Raw genomic sequence first — 10,189 nt, forward strand, 5'->3', positions numbered from 1 at the left:
TACTCACTCTGTGGCTGAGACACTGTGAGCCTAATCTTCGAAAGCTCTGAGGCGTGATGGGGAGACAGAGGGAAATTCAAATGAACAGTCTGTCTGTAGTTTACAAAGACCAGGAATAAACCTGTACTTTAGTAAAATGGGGCTGCAAATGTTTTAACAAAATTTTATCTTAAAAGCTACATAGAGAATCTTATTTTGCCCCGCATAACACATTTGAAATAAGGAACGTTACTGTTCCTACTCATTAAATTATGTCTGGGTTCTGCCTTCCCCAAGGTAGGTTTCACAGAGAAATTTTGAGTAAATAGATTTCAAAAGGACAACTTGAAGTAGCTGACTGGAGTGTCATTCTGAATAAGCGAGAATGACAAGCAGCAACAAGGTTTTTCTGTCGCATCCCCAGTTCAGTTGCCATTTCAAAATAATATTAAATAGAATTTGAAAAGTATCTATAGATCTTAAACAGTGAAATTTAAAGTGAAATTTTGAAATAAATCATTTTGACAAAAGAAAAAAAAAGGAGTTGTCTGTGATATGTGACCTTGGATAAATCTGATAACTTCCCTGAATTTGTTTTTTTAATCTTTAAAACAAAGGGTTTAAGTTATTGTGTTTTTTTAACCCTGGCTGTACATTAGAATCACCAGGAGAGCTTTAAAAAATTCCCTTGCTGGGGTTCCACCAGACATTCTGGGATCACTGCCTTGCCTTCGAGGCTTCCAACCAGAGAACACAGCTCCATGAGAGTGATAGTCATTCTATATTTTTAGGTTTTGGAAAGCTGGTGTTGAGGGTGACAAAAGATAAGAGTAGAGATATAGGGAATGGGAAAAGGGCTGGAGAAGGAGAAAGCAGATACCAAAGAATCTTTCAAGATTGTAATGAGGAAATAGCAGGAAGAGGTGTGCATTGCAGATAAATCACTCTGGCTGCAGTGAGAATAGATAAAACCAGACAAGATTGGAAGTGGAAAAGCTAATTAAATGCCATTCCAGTGGCCCTGGGGATAAAAGGATAAGACAGGGGCAGAGGGTATAGGGGAAAAGAACATCAACATATTGATGCCCAAAACTTGGCCTCTGTGTGCCAGTGCTGAATTGAAATCAAAGAGTTTTGGGTGAAGTAGGAAAAAATAGCTTTATTGATTTGCCAGGCAAAGGGGGACACAACGGTCTGGTGCCCTCAGAAACTGTGTGTCCCAACCTGGGGGTGATTTGGTGAGGAGTTTAATAGCAATGGTTCAAGGGCAGGGTTGTTGATAAGGATCAGGGTGTGTGCAAGGCTTGTATTCCTTAAATCTGGCCTCAGGTGGTCTCCTGATGAGCTGTGGTCCTTGAGGTTATCAAACTGTGACCTTCTTTCTGGAATCAAGTAGTTAACATCTTCCATTTGGTGGGGGCTTTGGTTCTGCAGAAGAGCTCAAAGATATTATTATGTGTATCCCTTAAGGTGGAACCAGAACCCTGCTCCAAGGCTGCACTACTGTTTCTTGACTGTTCCTCCCTGTTTCTGCATCCCCTCCCTTCCCTGATTAGCAACTGTTTGAATCTGCTCTTTGGAACTCAGGGAAGGTCATGGAGGCTGAAACCTATTCTCTGCAAACACAAAACGGGGGACACAGAAAGGCTTCAGTGCCCAGGAGCCCCAGAGGATCCTGCTTGGTTTCAGTATTAGTCCTACTAAAATCATGGAAAACTCCCAGAATCTATCCACCATGTCCTCGGTGACCCCAAGGAGGTGAGGGCTTATGAAACAGGCTTGCTAAGAGTAACTTGCCATCACACAACTGTGAATGTGTAGAACAGAATTCCTGTTTTTCACCCTTGCTACTTTAATGCCAGCAAAACCTTTGGTAACACCCCTGTTACCCTAGCCAACTAGGGAACTGCTCTCTTTTACACTAACTAAACAGGCTGCCTGCAGTCCAGATTGTGGCTTCTTTGGTCCCTTGTCTGCAGTGCCAATGGGCAATGCTGCACAATTCCTGGAAGAGGTGATAACATTTTTTCCTGAATAAATGCATGTGACATGACTAAGATTGTGTGGAATCAAACTCATTGTTGTTGATAATTGCCACTATTTCTCCTATTTCATCTATTTACTCATTCAATTCATTCATTAAATAACTCCTTGGAAGTGGAGTACTTACTTTCTTCTGTGCTGGTGAAACTGGTTTTTATTATTTGAGTGAAACTTGCTGTATCTAGATAACAAAAAATGTACTCAAACATTTTATTCCATTTTAAATTTTGTGAAAAGCAAAAAGTGCTGTGATGTCTTTGTTAACATACCCAAATCCCATATTGTTTTAAAGTCAATAGGAAAATAAGACTCTGAAGAATTTTAAGCATTCAAGCTAATTAAATGCCTTGAAAACATTGAACACTAGATAGAAAATTAGTCAGCTTGGGGAAAAGGAGGGAATGGTGGATAATAGGAAAAAAATATACATGCTGTTAAGGAAAATCATAATTTCCAGTTTCATTTTTTCTGAAGTTTAATGTTGGTGCTTTCTAAGGACGTGATCACATTATCTAATTGTCAGTGGAATAATGTGGTTTTCTGGTGCCAAATTCTGAATTCCATAAGACTAACTGCTGATGAAATTAGAAGAGCTTGTTGAATTTACAGATTCTGGTCTTTAGGCATGGAATTTAAAAAAAGTATTTAACTACATAACTTTTTATGCCTAGTATTATCTAATTTCTGTGTTGGAAATTGGCAAAGAAACATTATTTCCCAAATATATGTATTTATATGAAAATCTGCATGAAAGCCTATGAAATGAAATTTGTGCATAATATTACTCAGGGGAAAGAAAATTCTGAGGGCAAAAATAATTGCAATGGTTTTGTATTTCTGAGTACACAAAAGATCCTCAAACAAAAATAAACAAATCAAATAACTATTTCACTCACCCCTCATTTCACAATTTCAAAACTGCCTGAAATTGATCTGTATTATATTTTTTAATCTCCTGCCTTTCTCTTTTCTCTTCTTTTCTTCCTAAAATCCAAAATATAAACTAAAACTTGATTTTGTTTACTGTAAGTATTTAATAAATATAATAGGTTAACTTTAAAAACAACTTGACTGAGGGATAATTTACATACAATAACATACATCTGTTTTTAAGTCTATATTTTGATAGGCTTTGACAAACGTATGTGCCTGTGAAACCATCACCACAGTTAAGCTATAGAACATTTGCATCACCCCCAAAACATTTTCTTGAGCCTTTCTCTAGATAATTTACCCCTCTTCAGGCTGCATTAACCCCTGATCTGCTTTCTGACACTATTGATTGAGAATTTTCTTTTCTAGAGTTCCATATACACGGAATCATACACTACATATTCTTTTGTTTCTGGCTTCTTTCATTAAGCATAACATTTTTGAGATTCATCCATGATGCTGTATCTACCAATAGTTTATTCCCTTTTTTGTTGCTGAATAGTATTCCTTTGTATGACTACATTTCACTTATTCATTCACCTGTTTATAGAAAGTTGGGTTATTTCCAGTGTGGGACTCTTCTGAGTCACACTGCTATGAATATTCATTTACAAGTCTGGATGGAGATGCTTTCATTTCTCTTAGGTATTAGGAGAAGAGAGAAAATTGACTGTGAAAGAAAGAAGGGAGAGAGAAACATTTTTATGGAAGTACTTTCAAAAGTCAAGTGAAGTACCATCCTGTTTGTGGATTTCAGTAAAGAGCAAGAGAGCTGGCTGAACTTTGAAATGAGGACACTGGGTGTCTCTAAAGTTGCTGCAACTTCACAACACTGTATTTCAATTGGTGTGTGGAGAGAATGGTGAAATCCCCTTGGATGTGGCTGCAACTGGAAAGAATGACCTTACTCCAATGTGTAAGGCCATGTTTCCCTCAATGTTTATAGCCACCAAATGCACCATGTACTGAAAACTCAACATTATGAGATTTTCTTTTCAATTCAAAATTAAATGTGCGTATCTATAGTTTTTGCAAAGAAAAGGAAAGAAAAGGAGTAAGTTAGAAAACACTTGTATTTGTTGAAAACAGCTTGTCAAAAAAATGGTATGTTTGGAAGGAAAATATTACTGGTATCTTTAGAGAAGTCTTCTTTACAAAGAAACTTACCCTCTATGAAAAAGATAGGGTGAGGATTTTAAACTCATTTTAGAGAAGGGTGCTGAGGCAAATAATTGTTGACATCACGAATATAAAATATCTGGTTAAAAATAGAGAATATGCCAATGCTTTGATCTCTTAATTCTCAGTGCAATGTGTTTTCTTTATTCTCGTCTCTGCTGCCTTACTCTGTGCCCATATCAAAATAATCTTTAAAAATCTTGTGTAAATCTATGTCTAAGGCAGTCTAAGGCAATATAAATAAACATTTTATTAGTTTTAATAGCCTTTGAATAACTGCACATAATGTAGACCTTGGATACGAACAATAAGAATTTAATACATATCTTTTAATGCATGCAATTTAATTTCTTGAAACAGTCATGTTTCCCAATTGTGAACTTCATTACACTGTTCTTTCTTAATATGAAGATTAACACATATTTGATTATTTTTATTGACATATTTTTTACACTGTAGCACATTTGTATGAACTTTTAAGCTATCCACTCTGGGGATTACAATTATTTTTTCACTTGGATTTTCAAGATTTGAGAATCTTGGCACATCATCTGTAGCTCTGCATTCCAATGAATAGTCTGGATAATCATGATATTGAAGAAAGATCATATTTGGAACTAATTTTTACTTTGGCTTCTGCTTTTCCAGAACATGTACTCACAATTCCTCTGAAATGCATATAATTCCTCAGGTTTTTGAAGTAAAATTAAAAGATACAATGAATAGAGCTTGAAGCCTAGAATAAATGGTAAAAAAGTAATCATTGATTACTTTTTCAAACCTTGTTTGGACCTTTATCCAAACATAACTGAAACAAAACGTCTTTGAGACAACTGGTAAATTTGAATACAGACTGGTATTACACAATATTGTTGATGTGTTAAATTTGGCGATGTCCTCGTGTCTGTGATTTTTTAAGTACTTATTTAAAAATGCAAACTGAAGTATTTATGGATAAATAAAAAAGAATTATAAGAGTTGGTAATTATTGATGTTGGATAACAGATGCATGAGGGAGGGTACTTATACTATTCCTTCTCATTTTGTGCATGTTTGAAAATTTCTATAATACAAAGCTTTTTTAAAACGTAAAAGGCAATGAAAGGGGGCGATGAGATGGGTAAGAGGTGTTCCAAGACCAAGTAGGGAGATTGGGGAGGCCTCACTAAGGTGACCTTGAAGCAAAGATTTGAAGAAGGGAGCTGTGTGGATCTCTGGGGAAGGACGTTCTGGGCAGAAGGAGGGGTTAGTGCAGAGCCCTGAGGTGGAGGTGGGCCTGTCATATTCCAGAAACAGGAAGTCCAGTGGCTGGACAGGAGCAAGTAACAGGTAAAATAGTAGGAGGTGGCATTGAAGAGTCACCAGGAGTGGGTGGGGAGGAGAGGAAATGCATGCAAGATTACATCCGACAAAGAGTGCATATCCAATGCATATAAAGAACATTTTCAACCAAGAGGGAAGAAAAGGCAGGCAACCTAACACAAAAATGGGCAAAAGATTTGAACAGGCCCTTCACAGGGAGGAAATGGCCAATTAGAACATGAAAAGATGCTCTGCTTCATTAGACATCAGAGAAATGCAAATTAAAACCACAATGCTACATCAGGACACATTCGCAGAAAGGTTAAAATTAGAAAAGCAGGCAATACTAGGTATTAGAGAGGAAACGACTCTCACACACTGGTGTTGGGTATTTAAATTGGTATAAACTGTGGTATCTATTAAAATTAAGAATACGCATCCTTATAAACTAGCAATTCCATTACTAGGTATATATCCAACAAAAAAGAACAGATGTGCAAACTGAAAGAGCTGGACAAGAATATTTAGAGCAGTATTATTCTTAATATCCTCAAACTGAGAACCACTCAAATGCCCAGGAACAGTTGAATAGATAAACAAATTACATTACAGTCACAAAATGGGCTACTACACAGCATCTTAGAATAGCCAAGTAAACAGTATAGCTAAATCTCACAAAAAATATTGAGCAAAGGAAACAGACATAAAAGACTTAATGCTGTGTGATTCTATTTGTGTAAAGTTTAAAAATTAATCATCTATTCTGTTAACAGCATGGTGGATACTCTTGGGGAGGATGTGACTGAGAAGCAGGCTGGGGGAAGCTGGGGAGCTGGTATCATTCTATTTCAATTTCTTGATCTGGATGCTGGTTGAATAGGGAATTCAATGTGTGAACAGCTATCAAGCTGTACTGATGATTTGTGCACCTTTCTGAATCTAGATTATATGTCAATAAACAGTTGTAAAAATAATCATGTAGGAGAATCTTGGTTCCCTCCCTTGAGGTACTGGTACCATGTCCATGACCCTGCTACCCTTGCTAAATAAAAGGGACGTGGGGCATGATGGATTGTCAATTTAAAGAAGAAAGTGTAGAAGACTTGCTTTCCCAACCTACAGCTGTAAACTCTATATTTAAAGATACTGAAACGTACATACATAGCGAGTTCTTTGGCTCTTGGAAAGGAATAATCTATTCCAAAGCAACTGGCAAATCTGTAAATAAAAAATGAAACTGTGATGAAAGCTGTCTTTCCTTCAGCTTTATGGATGTCAATCATGCACCTTCTGCAACAGAACATTCTCATATGGCATCATGATGCCAGTTAAATATTGGCATCATTTTGACACCAATCACTCAGAGTTTACAGATAAAAAAATGGAAAATTTTAAGTATAGATATCATGAGCTCTTTGAGAGCCAAAAATTATTACAGATTTTCAATCTAGAAATGAAAAGGCCACTGAAGCATCCTATAGGTTTTAATTTCCAATAAAGGAGATACTGATACCTATAACCCACATAAACCAAAACATCTTTGAGATCCTTGATTTTTTAAGAGTAAAGTGTCCTTGAGACTAAAATATGAGAAAACCATTGTGGATTATCCCAGGCTTGGTCCATTCCCTGCTCCTTTCTAGACCATTGTTATGGAATTCCAAGCCCCTGTTTTAAGGCCTTGGTTAGGCCTAGGTGTGTGATCCTTCTAACTGGTTTTTGATGATCTGAGGGACTTTGATTCAAGTCAGGTTGTCTCCTCCTTGACATGGTGGGTTTCTTGTCTGTTTTATTATTATTAGTTTATTATTAGTTTGTGTTTTTCCTTTACTCTTCTTTTCTCCTCACTTTATTCTTTTATTTCTTAATTAAATTTTTTTTCTTTATTCTTTTTCTCATTTTTTCCTTTATCTTTTATTTTTATTTTTCTCATTTTTAAAATTTAGTTTGCTAGTACATTGTTTTGCCTCCATTATGAAGATCAGTTCATCAGGAGGGCTTCGGAAGTGATCTTCTTTTAAGGTGATTTGGACCAAGTTTTTCACCAGTTTTTTCAAATTTTAAGATGACCCTGGGACACGACTCCAAGGTCAACAGTAAGTCCAACATGCTGCAGTGCCTCTCAGCTACCCTATCTGCTGAAGAGGAGACCCATGTGGGCAGCCCCTGATTTCTCAAGAACATTGGCAAGGGTAACCTCACCGAGGTAACCTCACCAAGGGCAGCTGAGACAGGTGAGTGACCAGGAGGAGTTGCCCTGTGGTGTGACCCCACCCTCTCCCTCTGACAACAGCCAAGGCTGGCAGGGGGCTGTTGGGAGCTCCTTCAACAAGTTCAGCTTCAGGTTTAAACCCAGAAATCTATGTATCATGTTTGCCAGAAGGAACCTGAATGAACCTGAAACCACAGACCAATTAGAGAAGCTCCAACCTCAGGGGGTGGATGCCAAGACAATGATTGGGGTGGGGGGGAAGAAGGAAGGAAGGAGAAAGGAAGGAAGGAAGGAAGGAAAGGAGGGAGGGAAGGAGGAAGAGCGGAAGGAAAGGAGTTTTCAGAGGCTACCTGTGCTTACTGCACTTTACACGTAATATGAAAATTCCCAGCCCATGGAGCCCAAAGAGATGACTTGGGAGATGAGCCGGGGCTGCCAGCTCAGCTGAGACAGAAATCCCCGCTGCTGCACAGGCGTGGCGCAGAGCCCAAAGGATTTCCTGCCACAGAAGATAGATGTGCAAACAGCGTGGGAGGTCTCTCAACCAGGTTCACTTTGAGTATCTGCATCGCCATGGCCTTCAAAAGCATTGCCTCCAAAATAACCAAGAACTTAAGCTTTTTAAGGCTGCCAGGAGTTGCCTGCGAGACCAGAGGAGGGGCCAGATGGCCCTGGCTGCCCTCTGGCCACTCCACACAGCCCTGCCCCCACGGCTTCCTCCCCACCGCCTTCTCCCTCTTTTTTTGTGTTTGTCCGGGAGGGGAGATGTTTCTTCCAGACAAAATGATTCATCCAGTCATTGACAGAGAAGGATGTCTCCTATTTCCTCAAAAGAAAGGAGTCACTGGAATAAGAACCATCTCGATAATGTCACAGCATCTCAGCTTCAGCCACTTCACCCTTTGCCCACACAGCTGCTCTCCACTGAAGAGCTTTTGGAGTGGAAGGATGGGATGGAGATCATGTCCGTCCTCTGAAGATGAATTCTGAACTTACGTTTTAGCTCAAAATGTAAAACCACAGTAGGCAAGGATTTTTGTGTAGTCATCTGTGTAACTGAAGGTTTCCAGTGTGCTTTGCTCATGACAAAATCGTCCAATATTTTCCCCCTCCTAAAAGCACTTTTGGATCTGTGTTAGAGACCACAAAATCTCCTCAGTCTATTTCTGCATCTTGTATGAGAGGACAGTAAACTCGGAGGAGCCAGGAGGCGTGAGATGTTCCATGCTTTTGTGCTGAGATCAAGCCCTTCGTGACCTTGGTAGAATTTCTAACCCCGCTCACCACTTTTGATAATTGCTACTTGAGGGGAAAGGGTTGCAAAAGAACGAATTGCCCCCATGAAGTGGAACGATGAGTGGCTACAGCAGGAGAAATCTTGTCTTTGTTTCTAGTTACGTACATTCCCTTCTGCCACGAGAGTTAAGGGCCATCCGAGTGCAATGAGATGTCAGAGGAGACAGTTCCTTCCCTGGAAAGGAATTTGTCCCAGCTTGCTAGCACTTTGCCACTCCCTTCTCTCTTCTCTTTTTCAAAGCACAGAAAGGAGCCACTGGGAAGTATGATACATTTCTACATCTGAAGGCACCTAAGATGATATAGCTCGGTCACCAGGACAATTTGCTTCTGAACGTGTTTGTAGCATCACTTTTCTACTCAGAGCCATGAGCTTTCCATTTCTCTTTTACCAACCTTTCCCAGGTGAGTTTTTGACCCTTGATGTTTGGCTAAATTTTCTGTCCTTATGAAAGATGCAAGCTTAGTAAACTGCTGTTGCACAAGGCATTTTTTTTTAAAGATATTTAAAATCCAACATCACTTTTTTTTTTTTTTTTTGCGGTACGTGGGCCTCTCACTGCTGTGGCCTCTCCCATTGCAGAGCACAGGCTCTGGACGTGCAGGCTCAGCGGCCATGGCTCACGGGCCCAGCCGCTCCATGGCATGTGGGATCCTCCCGGACCGGGGCACGAACCCGTGTCCCCTGCATCGGCAGGCAGACTCTCAACCACTGCGCCACCAGGGAAGCCCCAACATCACTTTTATAAACTGTCACCTTTGTCCCAATTCAACTGCTAAGCTGCACCATGCTCCCCACGAATGACTTTCTGGACCATTGTTCTTTCTGTATCATGATGCTAATAAAATATTTGTTGCCATTGTTAAACGTCTCACTAATCAACAATGGAAAGAGCTGCTTAAAGGGAAACTTGATTTGCACTGAGGAGGGAAATCTTTGGGGTCAAGGTTCTCAGCAGGGAGTTTGTTAAAGGGTCTTGTGTTGTAGAGAAAGCCCAAGACAGAGACTGAAAATGCACAACTGCATTTTCATGATGATTTAGTTGGCATCATCCAGTCAGAAGCTGGTCCTGAAACTTAGAGATGCTCATTCCCTCATGTGGAATTTAGTTGCAAAAATCTTCAGGTTAAACATCATTTGTAGATCAATGGGCCTTCCATTTTTATTTTTCTTCTCAAGGGAATAGTCTAAAGACATCTAAAATGGTGTTCTAATTTCATGTTGGATTTCCTGGAACTTGAGAT

This window comes from Mesoplodon bidens (assembly GCF_964165515.1).
Source record: "Mesoplodon bidens genome assembly, chromosome: 10".
Classification (NCBI taxonomy): Eukaryota; Metazoa; Chordata; class Mammalia; order Artiodactyla; family Ziphiidae; genus Mesoplodon; species Mesoplodon bidens.